Source organism: Chiloscyllium punctatum, chromosome 47, assembly GCF_047496795.1.
Source record: "Chiloscyllium punctatum isolate Juve2018m chromosome 47, sChiPun1.3, whole genome shotgun sequence".
In the NCBI taxonomy this organism is placed as follows: domain Eukaryota; kingdom Metazoa; phylum Chordata; class Chondrichthyes; order Orectolobiformes; family Hemiscylliidae; genus Chiloscyllium; species Chiloscyllium punctatum.
The window spans coordinates 35,329,529-35,356,448 of NC_092785.1; the positions used below are offsets into that span (position 1 = coordinate 35,329,529).

A 26,920-nucleotide genomic window follows, 5' to 3' on the forward strand; every position below is an offset into this window, starting at 1 on the left:
GGAAGGTTTGAGATACAGGGAGAGGTTAAACAGGCTGGGGCTGTTTTCCCTGGAGCATCAGAGGCTAAGGGGTGACCCTATAGAAGGGTATAAAATCATGAGGGGCATGGATAAGGTGAATAGCCAAGGTCATTTTTTTTTCACAGTAGAATCAAGTCCAAAACGAGATGGCATAGGTTTAAAGTGAAAAGGGTAAGATTAAAAAGGGACCTAAGGGTAACATTTTCACACAGAGAGTGGTGTGCGCATGGAATGACCTGCCAGAGGAAGTGTATGGGCCGGTGCAATTACAACATTTAAAAGGCATTTGGATAAACATGTAAATAGAAAGGATTGAGAGGCATATGGACCAAATGCTGACCAGTGGGAATACATTACATCAGGATATGTGTTTGGCAACGAGCAGTTGGAACAAGGGGTCTGTTTCCATGCTTTGCATCTCTCTGTCTCTAGAAACGTGTTTAATGAGACCTTTATCATATCAAATTAGAGTTAATGTTGACCTATCAAAGATGATATTTGGTCAGGTCAGAATAACTTACTCAAGGAGATAAATTAGAAGGAGCATCTGATCTAGGAGAATGAGCTGTGTAATCGGAAGAACTGAGAGGGGTGGTGTGGTCCAGAAGTCGACACAGCTCAGTAATACTGGATTGTCAGTCCTGCAGTCAACGCCTATCTTAATTCCCTTCCCGCTCCCTTTCTGACATGACCATCCTTGGCCACCTCTATTACCACAATGAATCAAGCCGCAAACTGGAGGAACAACACCTCATCTTCTACCTAGGAACCCACAACAGAGGACTGAACATTGAGTTCTTCGATTTGAAATAACCTCTATTCCCATCACCCAACTTCCTGGCCGCCACCCCCAACCCCCGCCTCCCTACCCAGCCCTTCCCCCTCCCTTGCATTCATTTCAGCCACCGACAACATTCATCCCTCCCATTGACCAATCAGGTCTTATTCGCTACCGGTTTTCACCTGTCCCCACCTCGCCACACTGCCCCGTCCATCCCCTTTATCTGCAGCTCCCCCACAGTCGCCCCCCTCCAATCCTGAACAAGTGTTACACCCAAAGTGTTGCCATCTCTACCTCTTAATGCTGCCTGGCTTGCTGTGTTCTCCCACCACCCCCGCCCTCCCGCTTCTCTATCTTGTTATTGTTTCTGGCATTCTTAGCTGCTATTTAATTTCACTTGATTCTCTGAAATCTGTAATTTCTTTCACCATCACACCAGATGGTAAGATTTACACCACAGCAGAATATCTAGCACGTTCATTAAGATATTACAAGACAAGATTTATACCAGCCCAAGAAAGCGAAGAAATCAGCAGATGATATTGGAACATTTGGAATAAACGAGTCAGAATGTAAAATCGAGAATTTGGAGTACAACATGTCAATGTAGGTCACTGTGGTCAGCGTATGATCCAGAAATGGGAATTCTTGATAAAGCACACCAGGCGGGGAGAAAGAATTTAGATAAAGTAAATGTATGGAGTTTACAATCTAGAGTCAGGCCCATAAGATTCTGGGATATGAGGGTCCAGAGGTAATGATGGAACTATTTTCAAAGCATCAATATTTATTTCTCTGTGTTCAGTAACCCCCATTCCTTTCTCAACAGTTACAACTATTTCAACAATTATGAGCTGAGGCAGGGATGGCTTTAAGAGCTGTGTGGTAGATGGAAATGTTGTGAACGTCTTTTTGAATTGATCTCAACAACCAATATGATCCACAAGCAGACAGGGTTCATCCAGCATCTGTTCCCACTGAACTTCATGGAGTCAGTGAGTGCCACAAACCATTTTCATGGAAGCACTGAGTGTCGGCTCGTCTCTCACATCCAACCGCATTCCTGAGTTTCGGATCCCGTCTGTCACCGAGCCCTCTGATTGGGCCGTGGATTTTCCCATCAACACTGCAGCTGATTGGTGGAATGAAACGAATAAAGAAAGGGAGTGACAGCAGCATCAGGCCAATGGGCGGGGGGGGGGGGGGGGGGAAAGGGGGTTTGGGAGGAGCTGAATGGGAACAGACAAAGTACAGCTGAAAATATATTGTAATCAAAGACACATTTTAAAATATATTATTTAATCTTTACAATAGGGAACTTCTCATATTTTGTACTTCTGTTCCATTATCTACTGCAGCTAATGTTGGCCCTCAGTTATTTGGATTTATTTATCAATTGAAATATTTTTATAACTGGATATTTCATGGCATACTTTAACTGGTCTCTGAAATTTTTCTGCATCACCACATAAATAAAAGCATTTGTGCAGCAACTGAAGTCTCGCAACATATATGCGACTTGTTCAAAGAGATAATAAGCAGCAGAATCCAAGGAAGAACTCGCACTAAAGAAATGTAAAATATACCCCAACCAGAGAAGGATGAAGCTGGCACAAATGGCAAAGAGTAAAATCACAGATTTCTTTCTGCTGCTTATCTCTGGGTCATTCTCTAAGTTTCTCTGACCCCTCAGTCCCTTATGCACCTTAATGACCTCAAAGATATGTCTGACAGTCAGAATGTTGATAAAGAGAATAAAAATGAATGGCAAAAATGGTGTTAAAAATTGTTCAAAATATTTAAAACTTGCCCACTGCCTGTAATATTTATAACTTTGACGAGTAACACAATACATTGGAATATTGTTGATGATCTTCCAAGGTTTAAATCGAAAGTAGTTGGGAATGTTCTTTAAAGAAAAGAAAATACAGATTGTTGCTAGAACCCTCATTGCAGTTTTCTCTGTACAATACTGAGATTTCATCTGATGTAAACAAATGATGACAAATCGATCAAAGGAGAAAGCAGCAGTGAACCAGACGGAACAATCAATGGTTATGCGGGTCAGGACATACATAATAGTACAAACAGGAGTGATGTCCAGGAAACACCGTGGATAGAAATAATACACAAATCGACCAAGTACAACTTCAGAAAGAATGAACAGCAGATCAGATGTTGCCATGGCCACCAGATAGCGAGTGCTGCATGCAGAAAGACCACTCTTGCCCCGAGCTAAGAATACAATCACCACTAGACTAACTGTAAGAGAGAGAAAGGAAACCAGAAGAGTTGGAGTTACTGATCAAACATTCTCTGATTCCTGAGCCCAGACTGGAAGTAATAACTGAAAGATAGTTGTTCTTCCATGTCATATGAAGGTTAAATAATGTGAACCACAGCAGCAATCTCTCTATAAATGAATCGTTTGCACTTCTAAAAGAAGCAGGGAAGAACATGAGCTGCAGATTGCTCACAGAAACACATTCATGTACTCAATGGTTTTTTTGAGATTGGCAGCAGTTGATTCTATCTGTTGAATAGGTCACTCTGACTGGCTGGAGTTTCCCATAAGACCATAACATTCCCACAAAGTCACCTGAGATCAGTAAAACAAAGAACAGGAGACACCTAACATGGATGTTGATTACAAAATTCCTGTGTTTGGTCCTGGAGCCTCCACAGCTCAGATTGACCCCGGAGTTGTATATCCACACTGTATGAATGACAATAATGGGCATTGAATCACTCCATAGTGTCCAGGAATGAATGCTGTCCACAATGTGGGTGAACAAATGATCGGGCATTGAGTCCCTTCCTTGTGTATAGAATTGAACATCCCGACAATCTGAAGTATGAAATTATTCAGCAATGAATCCAACCACCATGTCCCAGAGTGGATACCCACTGCAACTTGAAGAATTTCAATGATTGGTATGACTTCCCTCTCATGACCACAACCCAGGGCTAAATGGAAGTAGATTCCATGCAGCATTAGTCATTACAACTTTCTGGTTTACACATCACATACTTTACCTGGGATTAAGCAAACTTTCTTGCCCGAGGTCTAGGCTCACACTCCCAATCTCCTCTGCTAAACCCTCTCCTTGTGAACGGAGATTCCCATCCCAGCTGCGGAATGTACACTGGGACTAGGAATCCCCATAGTTTGCTGAGCACTCTGCATGGACCTCACAAGAACTGTACAACAGTTTGTTCGAAGAAACTCAACCATTGTCTTATTGATGGCGTCAGAGACTGGCCTGAATCCAGAGAGTCAATGCTGAAGGTTAGGAGAGAAGATGGCCAAATGGTGTTCTCGCCATAGTATTCATTAAGATCCAGGTAATATACTGGAGAGCTGGGTTCAATGTCTATCATGCCAGATTGTGGAATTTCAGTTTTTTAAAAAAAGCTGGACTTCTAATGTCTGATGATGACAATGCAACAGTTAGCTGTTATTGGAGGACAATAAAGGAAGAACCATTTCATTCACTGATATCCTTTAGGGAGGGTAATCTGAGATCTATACCTGGTCTGGCCTAGATGTGACTCCAGATCCATAACAATCAGGTTAACTCTTACCTACCCTGTGGGCAATTGGGGAAGATTGGTAAATGTTGGCCTAGCCAGCGACACCCACATCCCTTCAACAAATAAAGTAAAATGTTGGTTCCCATTTAGAGTCAACTCCCGGGCACAGATGACCGCTCCCTTTTTATACCATGCCCTGGAATTGGATATCTCCACAGTAAATCCACTATAACCGAAACTAATCTCCCAGAATTGATCGACTTTCGAAGATAAGCCATCCTCTTCATGATTCAGTGTCGTTACCTGGAGTAGGAAACAGCAACGCAAAGACCAGTATAAAGCACAGAGAACTGAGGCAAAAGGATCTGCCTCTTGGCTTTGAGACCAGCAAGAGTTGGGAAACTCATTGGACTCAATAAAATAAATGATACCACGGACTACCCCCTGTGATTGTGGATGCAATTTGGCAGAACCTCAGCAGCAAGCATCCAGCCTTTTCCCTTGGACATTTCTCCTGCTCCTGCCATACAGGACATTCCAATGGACACTAATCACCCCTTGGGTTCAGAAGTATCCTCATGTAGATTTAGGAATACTGATTAAATTTTTAATGTATTCATGCATTCTGAGCTTTGAGAGCTTGGCCAGCTTTCATCACCCAGTTATATTCGCCTTTGTGATGGTGTTGGAGATCTGGATATTTGCATATCTACATTCCCTGAGATGCAGAAAACCCACAGTGTTTTAGGGGAAGAGTTGCAGAATATTTACCCAGCAACAGGGATAAAATGACAATAGTTTCAAAGTCACAACGAAATGCAGCTTGAAGGCAAGCTTTCATGCAGTGGCGTTTCTATGTAGCTGCTGTCCTTGTTCTTCCAGATGCTGGAGGTCATAGGCTTGTGAGGTACTGCCAAAAAGAAACTTGAGTGTTACTGGTTTGCATCTTGTAAGTGATATTCATTGCTGGTCATGCTGTCTTTGGTAGAGGAAGTGAATCCTGAATGTGGTGATTGGCACACTGGTCAATCACCTGTTTATCCTGCACAATGTGGAAACTGGTTCTTGCTTTGGGTGCGAGAGTTCTGGGGTTCAAATTCCAGATGAGCCCCCAAATGGTGGTAAACCCTTCTGCTAATTAAACCAAACACACAGAAATCTGTTAAAGTACAAGTGACAGAGAACTCCCCAACTCCACTATTTAAAGGAAAACAAAATTAGTTTTATTCAGTTTCTCTAAAAGTGAATATTAGACAACAATTATTCACAACTCTAAGCCTCCTTTCCCTGAATGGTGTGTTATCTACCTCCAACTTTATAACAATATATTGTATCAATAAAAGCCCCTGAAAAAATTACATCAACTTAATTTTCAAAACCAGACAGTGGCTGTTGTCGTTGGTGTCCTCCACCTTTCAGCTGGAGATCTCCCTGGGTTGTCTTTGGTCTTTTGCTACAAAGATGTTTCTTATGAAAAAGTTACTTTTGATAGAGAGTGTTTTGAATGGCAGTCTCTCTCTCGAGATGGCACTTTATCGCTCTCTGGTTAACACTCAAAAATGCCTTCTTCTTTATAACCCAAACATTGCATTGTCTCATTGGTTCAAGGTTGAGAAAAACAATAAATTCAAATTCAATTGAGTTTTAGTACCCTGGGGCATAATTTAAACTGATTGGTTAAATTCGAACAGTTGTGAAAACAGCCAAATGTTACATATTTTCAAGTTTCTAGTCCATTCTGAGACTGCGAGTCAGTCACATGACAGATGCCTGCAAACTCTCAGTGCAATACAGCTTTCACTCTCAAAGGTACAGTACACTCCTTCAACTTCATAAGAGCGAGTGTTGCTGTCAGCGTTGTGTTTGAGCTGTACTCAGGCAGATACATCCCACCTCTGAGCAATGCTTTCTGGATGGTGGACATGGATTGGAGAGGGAGGAAGGCAGCCTATTCTTGAAGTAATCAGAGTGTCTGACATGCTCCTGTGGCCACAGCACTTGTGTGGGTGGAGCAGGCCATTTTCCTGTCAATAGCTAACCCAGGTTGGTGACAGTCGTGAATTCAGTGAAGCCAGTGGGAGATTGGTAGGTTCTCACTGTTTGGAGATGGTCATTGCCTGGTGCTTGTGGGCTGCAAATGTTACTTGCCAATTATCAGCTCAAGCGAGTTTTTTTCTCGCTGTATATGAACAAAGACCTCTTCATTACCTAATTGTCGTAAATGGTCGTGAACATTATGCAATCATGAGAAAGCATCTCTAATTTGAATGGAAGGGCATTGTTGAGACAGATGAAGATTCGTTGATTGTAGGACACGACCCAACAGCCATAACCATCTTCACCTGTAGTCAGGATGAATCCTAAGAGCGTTATAATCTCATTGAGTTCAGTTTATTGCGAACATCTTACTGTGAATGTGTTCATAATTTATCTGTTTAAGATTACAAATTATGTTTAAACTTTAACTGTATAAATGTACGCATCTGATTGACAAACAGGTAATCAATCCTTATGTAAATGCAAGACAAACCATCCAGAGTTTTAGCACTACAGAGTTAACATGCAGTTGTTGGGCAATGGTACAAAGAACAAGCAAGGTGTGACAGAGATTGGTCTCCCTGCCAGAGTCCAAATGTTTGTCATTATTCCACGAAAATCAGAGCAATGCTCCTCTGGTAATTGGATTTGATAGCCATGTTAGTGTTGAGTAGTGTAGCATAGACGTAGAGTATAATTAAAGAGAGAGACAGCAACTGAAGTTCATGAATATGGAATACTCATTCAGGGTGAGAAAATCTGGTAATGGCGGAGGTTTGTATGTCAGATTAAATGTTCTGTATTCTGGACTGTTAATTCTATGTAATACTCTTCAACTCAATTATTAACCATAGTTATAATATTGCTGGTACTGAAGTTAGTTTTTTCTTATTGAAACAGACATTTTTATCCCCATTACAATAAGTAATCCTTATTTTTATATGTTACTTTAAAACTGATTGTTGGGTGTTCCTCGTCGAAACCTTTTCCTCCCAAGGAGGACACACATTGCAAAGCAAAGAGCAGCGATCACTGGAAAATTAACTGTGCAAAAATTATGAATTACAGATACACCAATTGTTAATCCAAATCTAATGAAATACAGATGTGAAATTGTGTGAAGATTTTCAACTCTATATCCATCTTTATTAGCGTACAGATAATAAATTGATATAGCCATGTCCCACAATATGTCCTAACCTTGCTGGAAGTTTAATCATTACCAAAAGTATCATTTGAGTCAACAAAATATGTCTATCGTGCATTTTATTGAATTAACATTGTTGATTCTTCATGAAAAATGTCACATCTGTTTATCTTCAATGGGACATTTCACTTTGTAAATTTAGCACCAAACATATCCAACTAGCTGCGATAATTTCCTCACTTGCAATCCATTTTTATATTTACCAACCAAATTGAGTGGAACTCCACGCCCCACCCCCCCCCCCCCCTCCGAAATTCATTGTAGGTTAACACAGTGCAGGTGGACTGCAGCAGTTCAAGAAAACAGCTCACAACCCCCTATCAAGGGCAACTGGGTCAGGCAATAAAATCTGTCCAACCAGTGACACCTGCATCTAACAAATCAATAAAAAAAAAGCTGCATCAGTGGACAGAGCAGAAATAAGGAATGTCATTGAAATGCTGCACTTCATGGTTCATATCGCTGTAGTCCTAGTTCCCACTGCAGTCAGATATTTCACTTCCTTCAGTTCTCCACAAACAGTTAAATTCTACCATCAGATGGACTCCAACTTATGCAAGGCCACTGAGGTAGGTTGTTCCTCTCCAGTTAGTAATGACTTAGAGGTGCCAGTGTGGTGGACAAAGTTGAAAATAACTCAACACCAGGTTATAGTCCAACAGGTTTATTTGGAAGCACTAGCTTTTGGAGTGCTGCTCCTTCATCAGTTGTATAATAATCACAAACTCCTGATGAAGGAGCAATGCTCTGAAAAATACTGCTTCTGAATAAATCTGTTGGACTATGACATGGTGTTGTGTGATTTCTAACTTTGCCCAGTTAGTAACTTATACTCAGTGTAATTTTCCTTTGAGAGATGCTCCCAGTAACACATGGATCCTGGAGTTAGTTGTTCCTCTATGGCTAGAAACCCACACTCGGTAAAATTCTAATTGATACAATACAGTTCTACTGTGAAAGATATTCCCAGTAAAACTTGCAAGAGATAATCTCCACTTACAGCTCCACACTTAGTACAATGCTGCATTTACAAATACGCACAGAAATGCAAGAGTACTGGGTCAGTAGATCGTATTTGCTCAGTTACCCACAATCAGTACAACGCTGCAATGACGCATCCTCCCAGTAACATGAGACCACAGCAATCAGAGAGTCCAGCCTGAGGTTCGTGAGCCCCATTCAATACAATGCCACGATCAGTCACACCTTCACTCAGAGTGATTCCTGGAGATCGGGATCAACAATACTCAATATTTCAGTCAATCACTGGACAATGCAGAGTGCCTGTGAGCTATAGGCAAAAATCTTAATTTTATCTCAATTGAGGAATTACACCACAGAGTTAATTTGGAAATTGATATCGCACCATCAGGAATTTGCACTGCCCCGGCTAGTGCCCATTAAGTAAAGGTTTATATGTAACCATCATGCACAGTTTCCCGCATCAGTGAATAAGATGCTCTCGGGAAGTTACCACTGAACTTCAAGAGAAGAATAAAAAACTCCAAGAGAGTTCATTACACAATGCTAGTTCCCACAACAGTCAGTCTTCTGCATTGTTTAAAACCTCTGGCATTATGGCAGTAACACATTTTCTCTGAATCTTTCAGAGTCTTATCAGATAGAAAATGAAATTAAGTTGGTATCTTACCCCCAACACTCCATCGCCGACATTTTCCCTCAAGTGAACTATTTTGGAATTGAAGAGCAGGGACATTATTGCATCAAAGACTTTGAGTCACTGCGTTACTCCCCTGATGTAAAACACACTGTGTCAGATATGGCCCAGCCAGCAGGGTTGATGCAGTCGCCCTGACATTTACAATGTGCTGTGGGAACGCACAGCTCAGTGTTATCGTTACTGCAAACATTTATAAACTTCCATGTGATAGCTGGGAGAAAGTGAAAACTGCAGATGCTCGAGATCAGAGTTCAAAAGTGTGGGACTGGAAAAGCACAGCAGCTCAGGCAGCATCTGAGGAGCAGGAGAATCGATGTTTCAGGGATAAGCCCTTCATTTGGAATATGATGGATGGGGGTTGGGAGGGAAGTGGGGGAACCGTTAGTGAGGACTGGAGGGTTCTATCCCTTGTGTGGTTGGAGGGATGGGGTTCGAGGGGTGAGGTGCAGGTAGTGGAGAAGATGAGCTGGGTAATCATTGTTGGCCACATGAGAGGGGAAATTGCTAGCTGGCAGTTTTGATCTGTCAATTGTCATCAAACTGTTGAGGGTTACTGAGCACTGAAATGTGACCTCCAGTAAACCACCTCACTTTGATGCAGCGATTTGAACTACATGAAGCATTTCTGCCGAGCAGAAGGAGCTTATCACACTGAGCTGCCCTGTGTGGGTTCGGTTCCCTGAATGGCCATCCACATCTAGCACAGGGCGGAGTCATGAACAACCTCCCACAAAGTGACCACAGGTAAGCAGGCATTCCAACTCACCCTCACTGTCCAGTCATCCAGAGGGCAAGGAAGATGCGACAACAATTCTAAGATGCAGATTGGCTCAAATTGACCAGTGAGATATTGAACTTCATCAATATGAGTACAGTAAGTTACATAATAAATAATTTTATAAAACTGTCTTTGTGGTGTCAACCACAATCACTGTTCAGACTGACATCCTGTGTGACAATCGGTGTATTGATGTCCCATGCCATGAGGCAAAGAGCGTCATGTAAACCAGCGACAACAGATTCTGATAGCAGTGTGCCGCTGATGGACTGTGAATGAACTGGTGACCCCGATCCAGTTTCCAACTCACTGAGTCCCTCAATTCTGACTAACAGATCAACAGGAGATCACAACAGAAGGGCTGACTTTCACTCCGTATGGCCAGAGGTTCTTGATCCTGACTGGACCCTTGGAGCAGCACAATAATATCAAATATCCGAAATCATATATCAGTCACCCCAAACCAACTTGTCTTTCATCAGGGGATAAATTCTGCTGTACCACCCAATCTCCACCGTTCTGAGGCATCTGGAGCAGGTGCAATAACAGGAATTTCACAAAGTTGTACTGCACTCCATGGTGTAACGTATTTTCTCAGAGTGAAAACAATATTCAAAATCATAAATACATATCTAAATTAGTACCCAAAAACTAAATGACAAACCCAAATAAATTCCCTTGGGAACACCTTCACATAGACCTGTATTGTTCAGGAATCTCGAAGGATAAAAGCAACAAATGGCAAGGTGGGAAACATCTTTTTCAACATTGTTTGATCCTCTTTGGGAGAGCTGCTGCCCCAACACTCCAGCTCTCAGCATTTGTCCAATTAAACTCTGTACCACAGTACTGTGTACCTTTTTACAAACGGCATAACACACATTTCTTTTTGGGAATCAAATAATTCAACAAGAAATATCATAATTGGAACCCTGTTCTCAACCCACCCCCCCTTGCAGCTATCCGTCCTCACAAATAACATGGCCCCCGACACATCCAGTGATGAAGACATACAGGATAGTCAAAGCTATTCATGCTGACTCTCACTGATCACTCCATAATGGCCTGACCAACCCACCCATTGCCCACCTGTTGTATCGGGGCTCCTATCTGGAGTGAGCTGCCTGAGCAAGACCCACGAACACAATCCCTTCACATCAAGGAATGGAAACACCAGGTATCACTAAGAGTTGGGTTGTTACAAAACGCATCTGACCAATAGCAGGCTTTGAACTCGCACAGAGAGAGAGTGGTCTTGCTAAACATTTTCTAGACCAGCCAGGGCTGGTGCTCAGCCAAACCCCATCAATATGGCCTCAGGGCAAACCCATTCTGCACAGTATAGAGGAACAGGGGAAATTACTGAGGAAATTCCTAACCAAACAATTTTTCACTTTAGATTCAGCAAGTGAGGACAGTATCGCTGGGCATCTGTATTTGCTTTGCTAAATTGAAATAAAGTAATTATCAGTCATAGAGTGGGAAAAAGTCTGCTTTAATACAGAGATTTGTGTAATAAAAGTTGTATAGGCCTTACCAGGGAGACCGACGATGACAAGGCTGGTGTAGTATCCTTTAGAGAGCATTTGCCTCTCCGTGCTTGCTGCTGGCATTCTGTTGGAATTGGAGAAATCTCTCGGAATTGGAGATGACACAGCTCCAGAGACTCTATTTTATATTGTGTGGTATCTCCACTGGGAAACTGTGATTACATCTTCAATTTTAAAAATTATTTTGAACAAACAGATTACGACAACAAGTTTATTTTATGATGTGATATCATTGAGATTTGCCTCTGTAATGAATACCCGAAAGACTGGATTAAATTGATCCTGTTAGGTCTCGAATGTTAGTTGCAACTTGTCTTCAAACAATAATACCTGAGTTATTTCACACACACTGTCAGTCCCATTAATATCTAAATATCTTCTGATATTCTTTTCATTTTGCTGAGGTTATTCAGTCATTCCATATCTCATGTTGTGCAGCTCCTTGACAGCTGTTCTACTGCACATTGTTATCCCACTGTTTTCCTTGTTAGTTCAGTTTTGCAACACATTGGGAAATTCTATCTGTGAGTGAGCACTTGTCTGAACTGATACTGACCATAGCAACAGCGGAACGTACAGTAATACTTTCTCAAAATAATTGTGAGAAATAAACTTATTTGGAACCTTAACTGTAAAACCATAGAGTGATAGAATCACACTGGGTAGATGAGTTTTCTCATTCCATCGAGTTTGTACCTCCAAAATTACTCTAAAACTGCACTTTTCCCAATTTCCAACACTTGGTCAATAGTCGTGAATATGAAGACATTTTAAAGTTCTCATCCAAGTCAGCTGTAAAGGTTTTCAGGTTTCACACCTCAGTTACCCTCCTGAGCAGTGCAGTGCAGACTCCTAGCATCCTCGAGGTGACATTTTCCCTCTAAACCCTTCAACTGAGGTTTAATTGGAAGCACTAGCTTTCGGAGCGTCGCTCCTTCATCGGGCACAACCACCTGATGAAGGAGCAGCGTTCCGAAAGCTAGTGCTTCCAATTAAACTTGTTGGACTCTAACCTGGTGTTGTGTGATTTTTAACTTCCTATTGTGCAGTGACCAGAACTGGATACATACTCCAGCTGCGGCCGAACCAAAGGCCCATACAGCTCCAACAGGACCAACCTGCCAATATCGAAATGGAAAGAACAGTGAGTGCTGTAAATCAGGTACAAATAAAAACAAAATTGTTGGAAAAGCTCAGCAGGTCTGGCAGTATCTATAAATAATCGGAGTTAATGTTTTGGTTCTGGTGACCCTTCCTCTGATCTGATGGTAGCTGTGAACATGTTGTTTATATGCAGAAGATAGAGTGGGGTCAGGGGGTAAGGACTAAATGGTAGATGAGAATAGAACACAAAGAAAGAGAAGAACAGTTGGATAGACAAAGGAGTTGGTAACAATCAGGCTAGGAGCCTGAAAGTTGTTAATGGAGACTGTTAGTGGTGAACAATAGGTAGTGGGTAATGGTAGGCTATAGGATAACAAGGCCTGGTGTGTGGGGTAGAGGGGTCGAGGACTTGGAGAGTTCAGGCCCTAAAGTTATTGAATTCGATATTGAGTCCGGAGGGCAACAGGGTAACCAAGTGGAAAATGACACTGTTGTGGGAGGGGAGAGAGGGGGTGAGGGCGGAAGAGATGGGTTAGTCCAGTTTGAGGGTCCTGTCAACAACGGTGCTGGGGAATCCTTGTTCTTCCGGCTTTGCTAGAACACTGCAGCAAGACTGAGAAAGAGATGTTGGCCAGGGAACACGGTGGTGTCGTAAAGTGACAGGCAGCTGGAATCTCAGAGTGTCTTTTTTTTGTTGGCAGAATGTAATTATTCTGCAAAGCAGTCATCCAGTCTATGTTTACACAATGTAGAGGGGGCTACATAGTGAGCAGCAAATGCAGTGGACTAGATTGTGGGAAGTGCAGGTAAAATGTTGCTTCACCTGGAAGGTGGGTTTGAGCCCTTGGATACTGAGGTGGGGGGGGGGGGAGTAGGAGGAGGTAAATGGGCAGGTGTTAGACCTTCGGCAGTTGCAGGGAAAGGTGCCGTGGAGTCTTGAGAGTGTGTTGGGAGGGAAGGAAGAGTGAACCAAGGTGTGCCAGAGGGAACTATCCCTCCAGAAGGCAGACAAGGGAGGAGAGGGGAATATGTGTCTAATGGTGGCATCTTGTTGGAAGTGGCAGAAATGTTGACTGATAATCTTCTGGGCAGCGATGCTGGTGGGTTGGTAGGTAAGGACAGGGGGATTCGTGTCATTGTTGTGGGAGGGAAGAGAGGGGCTGAGGGCGGAAGTGCAGGAAATGGGTTGGACCCGTTTGAGGGCCCTGTCAACAACGGTGCTGCGGAAACTTTGGTTGAGGAAGAAGTTGGACATTTCGTCGCCCCTTTGTTTAAGTTGGCCTCATTGGAATATGTGAGGGAGATGAAGGAACTGGGAGAATGGAATGGGATCCTTACAGGAAGCAGGGTGTGAGGATATATAGTCCAGGTAGCTGTGGGAGTGGATAGGTTTATAGTGGATGTTAGTGGCCAGTCTATCTCGAGAATTGGAAACCGAGATATCAAGGAAGTTAAGGGAGGAGTCAGAGATAGACCAGGTGAAAGTGAGGGCTGGATGTAAATTGGAGGTGAAATCATTGACCTTTTCCATTTCCAGATGAGAGAGGAAAGCAGCAGCAATCAGCTGAGTGGCAGCTCTCAGCTACCTCCTCCTTTCTTCCTCTGGACAATACCCCAACCCACAACTCTTTCTCTGATATATTGATAATGTTATCAGTGTTGCTTCATTAATTTGCTTCGTTAATTAATCCATTGATTTGTTACCAACATCTATCCTTCTCTCATGATCCCCTGACCTTATCTAGCTTTCCCCTTCCCTGACCTCTCTCTTTCAACTTCTGGGGAAAGGTTATACATCAGTATCCTTTATAAACGCACCAACTCCCTGAGTTACCTCGAACACACTTTCTCATTTCTGCTCCCTTTGACGATTCCACTCCACTCTCCCTGTTACTCCATCTCCAACTGTCGTGACAATGTCACTTTTCATCCCCATGTATCCAACATGAGCTCCTTCATCATCAATTGGGGATCCCCCTCTTCCATTCTGGTGAACAGGGCCCTCCCTGATATACTCAATGAATCAATAATAGAGGTGAGAGGGTTCAGCTGAGAACTTAAAACAAGGTGGCAACCGGCAGCTAGTAGTTTACTGTCGATGACCAAATCCTCTGAGTAAAACAGAAGAGCAGTATGTAAGACATTTATGAATGTTAAAACAGTAGAGTTGGGGATTTCATCTTCAAATACCAATCGGGATATGAACAGAGTGAAAGGCGCTGAGAACACACAGTTCTTGAATTGTATTTAATCAACCTCTTTAGCAGGCAAGAGCTCAACAAGAGGGAGAGCAATTCAAGATTTAATTTGATGAAGTGAATCTGGTCATGTGGAGAGAGAGAGAGAGAGAGAGAGAATATTTTCAAGTCAGTGACAGCACAACACAAACACCACCAGTGTAAAGCGTTAATGCTTGGTGTGGACAAATCGTATCAATCTGAGAGATTATCTGGCAAAATTGGACTGGATGCAGATATTTGAAGCAAAAATTATGACAGTTTGAGGATCTCAAGAGTGAGGTTTCAGAGGCACAGTGTAGACATGACTCAACAACATAAATCATTCTACTTTCAGATCTAGAGCCCGAGAGGTATTCCAAACATACAGGGTGAGATGAATCAGTAAAATAAAGATATTGATCATGAAAAGATATCCTAAAAGTATAAAGAGTTTTGTAGAAAATTGAAATGGATGTTATGAAAATCTTTAAAAACTCCGAAAGGCCAAGGGGCATAAGGAAATTATGAGCTGGTAAGATCAACAAGAAATGCTTTTTCAGTAGGTTAAGAACAAAAAGGTAAATTATGAAAATGAAAGGGTTCTCAGAGTAGTTTCAGATTATTGATGTAAGCCAATGCACGTTCACACATCAATACACATTACAAACCTTGATAATCTATAATGTATTATCTTATTAATCATGTAGATAGCCCAACAAGGGGCGAGGCCACATTGGATTTGGTCCTGGGTAATGTACGCAGCCAGGTGTTAGACTTGGAGGTAGGTGTGCACTTTGGTGATATTGACCATAATTCAGTTAAGTTTACTTTAACAATAGAAAGGGATAGGTATATACTGCCGGTCAAGAGTTATAGCTGGAGGAAAGGCTGTTAAGATTCAATTAGGCAAGATTTAGGATGCATAGGGTAGGGAAGGAAACTGCAGAGGACAGGCACAATTGAAACGTGAAGCTTATTGAAGGAACAGCTACTGGGTGTCCTTGATAAGTATGTAACTGTCAGGCAGGGAGGAAGTTGACAAGTGTGGGAGCTGTGGTTTACGAAAGTTGAATCTCTTGTAAAGTGGAAGGAGGAGGATTATGCAAAAATGAGATGTGAAGGTCCAGGGTCCTTGAGCTTTAAAAGCCAGCCAGGAGGGACCTAAAGAGAGAACTAAGAAGAGCCTCGAGGAACATGAGAAGCCTTTGGCAGGCAGGATCAAGGAAAACCCTAAAGCTTTCTATAGCTATATCAGGAATAAAAGAATGAGTAGAGTAAGAGTGAGATCTATCAAAGACAACAGTGGGAGGTTGTGCATGGAGTACAAAGAGATAGGAGAGGCGCTAAGTGAATATTTTTGTCAGTATTCACACAGGAAAATGTTATCGAGGAGAATACTGACAAATAGACAATCAGACTAGACGGGATTTAGGTTCACAAGGAGGTGGTGTGAGCACTTCTGCAAAGTATGAAAATAGATAAATACCTGGGATGGATAGGATTTAAGCTAGGATTCTAGGGGAAGGTAGGAAGGAGGCTGTGGAACCTTTGGTTTTGATCCTTATGTCATCATTATCTACAAGAATAGTGCCAGAAGAGAGGAAAATAGCAAATGTCCTTGTGTTCAAGAAGGGGAGTAGAGACAACACTTGGTAATTGTAGACCAGTGAGCATTACTTCAGTTGTGGGTAAAGTGTTGGAAAGGATTCAAAGAGGTAGAATTTATAATGAACTGGAAAGTAATAATTTGATTAGGGATTGTCAACATTATTTTGTGAAGTGCAGGTAGTGCCTCACAAACTTTTTGAGTTCTTTGAGAAGGTGACCAAACAGGTGGATGAAGGTAGAACAGTTGATGTGGTGTATTTGGATTTCAGTAAAGTGTTTGATAAGGTTCACCATGGTAGGCATTTGCAGAAAATACAGAGGCATGGGATTGAGGGCCATTTAGCGGTTTGGATCAGAAATTGGCTGGCTGAAAGAAGACAGAGCGTGTTGGTTGATGGGAAATGTTCATCTTGGAGTTCAGTTACGAGTGGTGTACTTCAGGGATCAGTTTTGAGGCCACTGCTGTTTGTCTTTTTAATAAATGACCTGGATGAGGGCGTAGAAGGATGTGTTAGTAAATTTGTGTATGAGAGTAAAGACGGTGGAATTATAGACAGTGCAGAAGGATGTTGCAAGTTACAGAGGGAGATAAATAAGCTGCAGAGGTGGGCTGAGAGGTGAAAAATGGAGAAAAGTGTGAGGTGATTCACTTTGGAAGGAGTAACAGGAATACAGAGTACTTGGCCAATGGTAAGATTCTGGGTTGTGCAGATAAGCAGAGAGATCTCGGTGTTCATGTGCATAGATCCCTGAAATTTACCACCCAGGGAGATAGGGTTGTAAAGAAAGCATATGGCGTGTTAACTTTTATTGATAGAGGGATTGAGTTTAGGAGTCATGAGGTCATATTGCAGCTGTACAAAACTCTAGTGCGGCTGCACTTGGGAGTATTGAGTACAGTTCTGGTTGCTGCATTTTAGGAAGGACATGTAAGCATTGGAAAGAATGCAGGGGAGATTTACCAGAATGTTGCCTGCTGTAGCGGGAAGGCCTTATGAGGAAAGGCTGAGGGATTTGAGGCTCTTTTTCGTTGGAGTGGAGGTTAAGTATTAACTTAATACAAGATGATCAGAGGATTAGATAGGGTGGACAGTGAAAGCCTTTTTTCCTTGGATAGCGATGGCTCACACAAAGGGACATAGCTTTAAGTTGAGGGGTGACAGATGTAGGACAGATGTCAGAGGTAGGTTCTTTACACAGAGAGTAGTAAGGGGGTGGAATGCACTGCCTGCAACTGGAGTAGACTTGCCAACATTTCGGGCATTAAATGATCATTGGATAACTAAATATATGATAATGCAATAGTGTACGTTATATGGGCTTCAGATTGGTTTCAGAGGCCGGTGCAACGTTGGTAGCCAAAGGGCCTGTACTGTGCTGAAATGCTCTACATTCTCTCACTTTAGTTGATGTAATCATGTTTGTGATTTATCCCATATCAATGATTATGAACATGTCATGTTGGAGATCTGTGGGATCATTTCAGGAATTAACACTGAAGTAGACATCTTTCCTTGATCAAAGAAATTCATCAAGGGAAAATAGACCAGTCCCATTGTTTCTATGACCATTAAGAAAAGGCATTTGGAAATAGCACCCTAACTAGCTGCCTATATTTCTTCAAACAGAACCTTGAACAGAGGAGTAGGGAAGTTGCATCTGGGGACGTTTTCAAAAATGACTTTGAATGTCAGTGAGACCAGTTAAATAGCCCAGCATCAGGAATTTCCTTCCATGACATCCCTGGACACGATAGACAATAATGTTATACGTTTTTATACTTCAATAATTCCTAACAAAGACACATGTTTTGTATTAGTACATGGAAGTAATTCATCCTGGTATTATTCAGGTGCTGTCTTGTTACAAAATACTGACAGGAGAATAGAGTACCCAGTGTGATATTTCTTCAAATAAACCAGTTTCATTCAATCAGTTGCTGCCTATTCCTCCTTCTCGCCGCCAGAGGGAGCCACTCTGACTCGTCTCACGGCCTTGGCCCGAGTCACCTCGTGCCTCCTTCCGCTTCCAACTTGTCAGTCTTTCTCCGTGGGAGCGGCCATCTTGGGGTGACGTCATCGCGCATACCTTTGCGCCACACAGTTCATTGTGAGACTGGTCAGAAATAACAGAATGAACAGGGATAGGAGCAAATTGTCCCAGCAAAGAAATCTGCCACGGAGGCCAGCAGAGGGTGGCATTGTATTACTTTAAACACAAGAGGGACAAACTTCACTCCAGGACAAATTGTGTCCCATTGCAGGCAGAGTTAGGCATCCACACACAATGATCAACATGACTAAGAGCATTATATGATTTAAAACTCAAGAACAGACAAAGAGACGGATCGAAGGGGGAATTTAACCCCATTTCAATGGGGACAGTCCCCAAAACAACAGAGAGCCCATTACACAGAGACACATATGCAGAGAGACACACTGACATATACATAGCCACACACACAGTCAGACAGAGAGCGACACGCACAGATACAGGCACAGAGGCACAGACACAGAGAGACGAGATAGAATCACACGTGAATATACACTCACAAATGCAGAGACAAACACTTGCAGACACGCACTGACCCAAAATCTAGACACACAGAAACACAACTCCCTATGCAGAATCTGTGCGTAGTAACCGACAGTCCTGAGTTTAACCATCTGTAACACAATCTGTGCCAATCAGCTCATTCCCAAATGTAATGTCGATGAGAAAGTCCCAGGCTATTGTCAGGCAGAGGTGAATCTGTTTAAAATCCCATGGTCATTTATACAATTAACAGACTTGTAGAACAGATCCATGTAACCACTTTGAATTAATTTGTGAAATGGATTGATGTCCATCCTCGGAAACTCATTAAATGAGTAAACTTGTTGACTTGACTGGTTCATTTCAGTCACACTCACACCTTGTGTTGGTCTGTGTAAAAGTTCTGTGTTCCCCTCTGGGAAAAAAAGTAATATTCCCAGGATGCAGAAGCCTGTGTACCCTTGTTTAAATAAATGTGTTGTGGCTGGTTTGAAACAGCAGCTGTATCTGTATGTGTGGGAGGGACATGGGCAGGGAAGGGTCATACTGCACTTTCCCTCTCCCCCCCCCCCCACCTCCCCTCTGTAGTCTCACAAAGTCTCACCAGATAAAGGGAGCTGGAAATTGACTGAACGAGATAGGATTTGGGATGAGAGCGGGGTTTGAGTGTCAGACCTGGGGGTTTGTGTGTTTGTGTTTCCTTAACCTCATGAAACAAACACAGGATGATACAGTCTGCCGCATGGGAGAAAGCGAGTGTGTGTGTGTGTGTGTGTGTGTGAGAGAGAGAGAGAGAGAGAGCTGGGATCTGCTGAAATGCTGAGTACTGCATAGCATTATCAGATTCTCTGTGTCTTTCCTGAACTCCTGCTTGTCTCTGACTGACTTGTCCCCTTTTCTCTCTGTCTCTTTCTTCCTGCTCGCTTTTCCCTTTTCCATTTTTCTCTGTGTCTGTTTCTCCCACAGTCTCTCCTCTTGTCTCTCTTTTGTTCTGTCTTTCAGTCACACTCGCAATCTTTCCTTCTCTCTCTCTCATTCTTCTCCCTGTCATTGGCAGCTTGTCCTTGTATTCTCTCAAATTGAATGAAGTTAGCTTTATTGTCGCGTGTACTCACATGAGACCAGTGAAAAGTTTATAAATCACCACTGCGAGTGCCATCTTAGGTACAGAGTACCTCGGTACAATCCTTAGTTGCAGAACAGAGAAATGAAGAGAAAAGGTTCGATCACAGCCAGACACAGTACAGACATTGATCAGAAAAAAACACAGTGAAGTTAAAAAGACAAATCTCACAGTCAGTCCCCAAAGTATTGATTGTAGTCCCCAAAGTACCAATGCAGCGGACCTCCAGTAAATCTGACCCCCTGCTTCTCACTGGGCCACAGCTCGTGCTCCCCACACCCCTCCACCGCCCTCCGGTCACTGGTGCCCCCACCGGCAACTGGTCCCTGGTGCTCCTCCCCAGCCACCGGTCACTGGTGTCCCTAACCCCCAACCACCGGTCCCTGGTGATCCCCATGCCCCAGTCACTGGTGTCCCTCCCCCGGCCCCCGGTCACTGGTGTCCCTACCCCCCAGCCCGGTCACTGGTGTCCCCTGCCCCCTAGCCCCTGGTCCCTGGTGTTCCCCACATCCCCCAGTCACTGGTGTCCCTCCCCCCAGCCCATGGTCACTGGTGTCCCCTCGCCCCCAGCTGCTGGTCACTGGTGTCCCTCCCCCCCCAGCCCCCGGTGCCTGGTGTCCCTTCCCACCTAGCCCCCAGTCACTGGTGTCCCCTCGCCCCCAGCTGCTGGTCACTGGTGTCCCTAATCCCCAGCCACCGGTCCCTGGTGTTCCCCCAGTCCCCAGTCACTGGTGTCCGTCCCCCTGGCCCCCGGTCACTGGTGACCCCTCCCACTTAGCCCCCAGTCACTGGTGTCCCCTGCTCCCCAGCCCCCGGTCTCTGGTGTCCCCTCCCACATAACCCCCAGTCACTGGTTTCCCCTCCCCCCAGCCCCTGGTCCCTGGTGTCCCTTCCCTCTTCCCTCCAGTCTCTGGTCACTGGTTTCCCCTCCCCCCTCCCCCCCCACCCCCATCCCCTGGTCACTGAATGCGCTTCAGAGGTCGGGATTCAGAGGCAAGGGAGAGAAAGGAGGAAAGAGGGAGGACAAAAAGAAGAAAAAGAAAGGATAGAGTGCAGGAGATCTGGTTGGAGCATCCTACTCCACCACCATCTTCCCTTCTCTCTCATTCTCTCTTGCTGTCTCTCTCTCTTTCTCTCAGGCAGCCTCTCTTGTTGTCTCTCTTTTTGTCTGTCTGTCCCCTTCTCTAAATCTCTCTAGTTGCCCCCTCTCTGTTTCTGTCTTCCACTCTTTTTTTCTCACTTCTTCTCTCTCTTTCTCCGCCACCATTCCCGTGGTTTCGATGCCAAATGTCATACTCCAAAAGTAGGGTCTACAGTGATGACGAAAGAGCAGGGACTGTAGTGTTGCCCTTACATCAGGACGGGTTTAACCAGGAGGTTTGATCGAGCTGAGGCCATGCTGAGGTGAATGAGAATAACCTATTCGTATTGAGAGGAGAGATGGGAACCAGAGAATACACGGTGACTCAGTGGTTAGCACTACTGCCTCACAGCACCAGCCTCAGGTGACTGTCTGTGTGGGTTTCCTGTGGCTGCTCAGGTTTCCTCCCACAGTCCAAAGATGTGCAGGTCAGGTGAATTGGCCTTGCTAAATTGCCCATAGTGCTAGGTGCTTTAGTCAGAGGGGGAAATGGGTCTGGGTGGGTTACTCTTCGGAGGGTCAGTGTAGACTTGGGCCAAAGGGCCTGTCTACACACTGTGGGGAATCTAATAATACAGAATTGGCAAAATAATCCGAGGGAGAAATGAGAAGAGTTGCTTTATTACAGCAGATTCTTTTGATTTGGAATTTACTGCCTGAAAGGGCAGTGGAGGCAAATACAATAATAACTTTAATCATAGATTTCAGTAACTATCTGATGTTGGGAAGTTAATGATTTCTGCAGAAAGATTGTGGAGCGGAGCTAATTTGATACACCTTTCAGGAAGTCTGCACAGGCGTGATCGAGCCAATGGGCCCCTTGTGTTCTGCATGTGTTGAGTTGGAATGACTAAATAAATCGCAGAAAATCTTGAGTCCACTTTGAGCGTCAAAGTTTATTGATGTTACGCCGATGGGAAGAAGCCTCTGGGGTGTCTAGAAGCTTCTTCACTGAACAAAGGGAAAACGCATGCCGTTTATTTTAACTCACCTGGACAATTGATTCCTGAAGAAGGGCGCATGCCCGAAACGTCGATTCTCCTGCTCCTTGGATGCTGCCTGACCTATTGCACTTTTCCAGCAACACATTTTCAACTCTGATCTCCAGCATCTGCAGTCCTCACTTCCTCCACCTCGACAATTGCAAACCAATTGTATTGTTATTTAGATGAGGTTTAGATTCCCTACAGTGTGGATCAGGCCCTTCAGCCCAATTAGTCCACACCGACCCTCTGAAGAGTAACCCACCCAGACCCATTTCCCTCTGAATGCTGCACCTAACACTAGGGGTAATTTAGCATGGCCAATTCACCTGACCTGCACACCTTTGGGTTGTGGGAGGAAACCAGAGCACCCGGAGGAAACCCACGCGGACACAGGGAGAATGTGCAAACTCCACACAGACAGTTGCCTGAGTTTGGAATCGAACCTGGGACCCTGGTGCTGTGAGACAGCAGTGCTAACTACTGAGCCACCGTGCCGCCCCCATATTCAATCAAATTGATCATGTGACTGTATGGAGTGATGGACAATCCCAGCGCTTCCCATGATCTCATGATGTTTCCCAGGCACCCTTATATTTTATCCTTGGGCTTACCACAGCATTCCAATACTGACGAATCTGCATCTGGTATTTAATCATCCCTGCTAGCTATTCACTACTGTCGAGGGCTCTCTGTCCATAGGAATTCAGTGAAATTTCTTAAAACCTGTTACATTTTAAAAACACTATTATATGCATGTTATATTCAAATTGTATGGCTATGATGATCTGTGGGTGGATAGATTCTTCCCTTTCATCTTGTGTTGGATCTCAGAGTTTGAATCATAGAGGTGTCGATTTGTTTCTATCAGCATACTTAAGGATGTCCTTATCCAGCTGTCTCTGTATAAACAATGCAGCAGGGTATGTAACGTTCAGAAGTGAAGGTCTGTGATGCTGGAGCACACAAGACAGAATCAAATAAGAGTAGGGCTGATCAGGGATAGGATAGGGAACTTGTGTATAGAGTCTGAGGAGGTAGGAGAAGCCCTAAATGAGTTTTTTGCTTCCATCTTTACGAAAGAAAAGGACCTTGTAGTGAATGAAATCATTGAGGAACAGGTAAGCATGCTGGAATGGATAGAGATTGAGGAAGCTGATGTGCTGAAAATTTTGACAAACATTAAGATTGACAAGTCACCAGGGACAGACCAGATTTGTCCTCGGCTGCTTTGGGAAGCGAGAAATGTGATTGGCTTGCCGCTTGCATAGATTTTTGCATCCTCGCTCTCCACTGGAGTTATACCTGAGGACTGGAGGGAGGCAAATGTAATTCCTCTCTTCAAGGAAGGAAATAGGGAAATCCCGGGCAATTACAGACCAGTCAGTCTCACGTCTGTCGTCTGCAAGGTGTTAGAAAGGATTCTGAAGGATAGGATTTATGACCATCTGGAAGAGCATGGCTTGATTAAATGCAGTCAGCACGGCTTTGTGAGGGGCAGGTCACAAACCTTTTCGAGTTCTTTGAGGATGTGACTAGAAAAGTTGATGAGGGTCGAGTGGTCGATGGATTTAAGCAAAGCATTTGATAAAGTTCCCCATGGTAGGCTCGTTCAGAGGGTCAGGAGGAATGGGATACAGGGAAATTTAGCTGTATGGATACAGAATTGGCTGGTTGACAGAAGACATAGACAGAAGTGGTAATGGAAGGAAAATATTCTGCCTTGAAGTCAGTGGTGAGTGGTGTTCCACAGGGCTCTGTTCTTGGGCCTCTATTCTTTGTAATTTTTATTAATGATTTGTATGAGGAGATTGAAGGATGGGTTAGCAAGTTTTCAGATGACACACTGGTTGGAGGTGTCGTTGACAGTATAGAGGACTGTTGTAGGCTGCAGCGTGACATTGACAGGATGCAGAGATGGGCTGAGAGGTGGCAGATGGAGTTCAACCTGGATAAATGCGAAATGATGCATTTTGGAAGGTCGAACTTGAAAGTTGAGTACAGGATTAAAGACAGGATTCTTGGCAGTGTGGAAGAACAGCGGGATCTTGGTGTGCAGGTACATAGGTGCCTTAAAATTGCCACCCAAGTGGACAGGTTTGTTAAGAAAGTGTTTTGGCTTTCACTAACAGGGGGATTGAGTTTAAGAGCCGTGAGATCTTGTTGCAGCTCGATAAAACTTTGGTTAGACCGCACTTGGAGTACTGTGTTCAGTTCTGGTGGCCCTATTATAGGAAATATGTGGATGCTTTGGAGAGGGTTCAGAGGCTACTTACCAGGATGCTGTCTGGAATGGAGGGCTTATCTTACAAAGAGAGGTTGACTGGGCTCGGACTTTTTTCACTGGAAAAAAAGAAGGAAGAGAGGGGACCTAATTGAGGTGTATAAGATAATGAGAGGCATAGATAGAGTTGATAGCCAGAGACTTTTTCCCAGGGCAGAAGTTGTTAACACGAGGGATCATAGTTTTAAGCTGTTTGGCAGAAAGTACAGAGGGGATGTCAGAGGCTGGTTCTTTACGCAGACACTTGTGAGAGCATGGAATGCGTTGCCAGCAGCAGATGTGGAAGCAAGGTCATTGGGGATATTTAAGAGACAGCTGTACATGCATATGGTCACAGAAATTTGAGAGTTCCTAGATTAGGTTTACCTTACATGAGGATCAATGTTTGGCACAACATCGTGGGCTGATGGGCCTGTTCTGTGCTGTACTGTTCTATGTTCTATGTTCTAATGTGTTACAGTACAAAAGTAGGACTGCTTATAAAAAAAACAAGTTTGTGAACGGCTGCATAACTGTGCCTAACTGCAAATGTAAAGCAAATTTAAAGCAAATAGATTAGACTTCACATGAATGTGTGAGTGAAACAACATAGATACTGATGTTCTGATCTAATGTTGATTCCAGAAAATGATCACTTTAAAAGATAAGGCTCAGTTCTTTGAGCTTTGCTGTTTTTGAGACACTGAAGTCCCTGGATTCTGTTCTGTTATTCACTGACGCTGAGGTTCATTGATGGCCATCTCCAAATGCTCCATTTTCCATCATTGTCAGAATTTTTCACATCCTCATTTAACCCAACTCTCCTGAACACACGTTTAAAATAAAACAATGAATCACGCAGGAACGGCCATGTACAGAAGAGAGCTCAAGTGTTTAGGCATTATTTGTGTGCAGAATTGTCTTTAATTTCAATGTTAGAATCACTGTATTTGATTTATTCCAGGTCTTAGCCCTAGATCCACAAACAAACGCCTCAACTGGCCTCATCTGTGACAATGAACATCGTGAAAAATTGATTAAATGCCACCAGATACCATGCCTCTTCACTAAAGAGGCAGCTACTGTTTCAATATGGGGACTGAGCTCTGGTTTACTCACTGGATTCTGCCGGTAATTCTGCAGGGGCAGGATCAAAAGAGAGAGCTAACGCTCCCTGTCGGTATTAAAAACCTGGGTAGGAAGACGGGAATGTGACCCATAAACAGATATCAGGCAGCAAAACCTCAGACTGAAAAACAGGATCGGTAACAAAGTAATCTCAGGATCACTGCCAGTCCCTTGTGCTGGTGCGAATTGAAGTGGAATAATTGGATGGTTGGACATGTGGCTGGACACCTGTTTCAGGAGGACAGGCAGCATTTATCAGAGACAAGGGGACCAGTAATGGAGTCGGACCAAACTCCAAAAGACAGGCAGTTTGCATATGGCAGGACTGGAATGAACAAATAGGTTCGCATGTGTTGTTTGCGAAGTGACAAATGAGAATGGTAATGGCCTGGGAACATAAGAGGGATCTTGGCTTCAAGGGCAGACTGCATTCATATTCGTTCCCTCCCATGAGAGGTTTCTTCATCAGCTTTCGTTGGCTGCTAAACTGTTCCCAATCTTTAGACTTACTATTGTTTCTGTCATTCCTATCTGCCATTTTATCTGATTTAATGCAGTGCAATCTATAACTACTTTTTACCATCACACCAGCTGGTGACATTTCCAGCACTGCAGGACATCAAACACGTTCATATAGAGGTTATAAAACAAGATTCACATCAGTCTAAAAAGTAATGAAATCAATGGATGGCCGTGGAAAATTTTGAATGCATGGTAAGATTGTAAAATCGCGAATGTGGAGGACAATACGCCCGCGTTGGTTTCTGTTGTCACCAGATGATCAGGGATTATTGGGATTTGTTTGGACATGTAAACGAAGAGAATGGAATAAATTTGTGCCAAGTAAATTAAGGAGTTTGTAATCTGGTGTTCGGCCGATCTCGTGCTGGCTACGAGGGTTCAGGGGAAACAATGGATGGAATGGCTGTTTCATCAAATATGAGTGGAGGCAGGGATTAATTTGGGAGCTGTTGTGGATGGAAGCAAAAAATCCCTTGATGATGCAAAAAATATCTTTTTGGATTGATCTCAGGCTCCATTATGAAGCCACAAGCAAACAGCGTTCATCCAGAATCAATTCCCATTGATCTTGGTGGAGTCAGTGAGAGCCACAAAAGCTTTTCATGGAAGCAGGAAGGATGTTGGCTTATCTAGGAGAAAGGTGGGTACTGCAGATGCTGGAGATCAGCGTCAAGAGGGTAGTGCTGGAAAAGCACAGCAGGTCAG

At 43.6% G+C, this 26,920-nt stretch overlaps 1 long non-coding RNA gene across 1 annotated transcript in view; it reads left to right on the plus strand.

Moving 5' to 3' along the window:
• LOC140468578 (uncharacterized) overlaps positions 1-26,526 on the plus strand; it is a 34,624-nt gene extending 8,098 nt beyond the window's left edge. The window contains exon 3 of the long non-coding RNA XR_011955705.1: positions 25,530-26,526. This is a non-coding gene — a long non-coding RNA (uncharacterized lncRNA). The remainder of the gene's footprint in view (positions 1-25,529) is intronic.
• Positions 26,527-26,920: the final 394 nt, after the last annotated feature.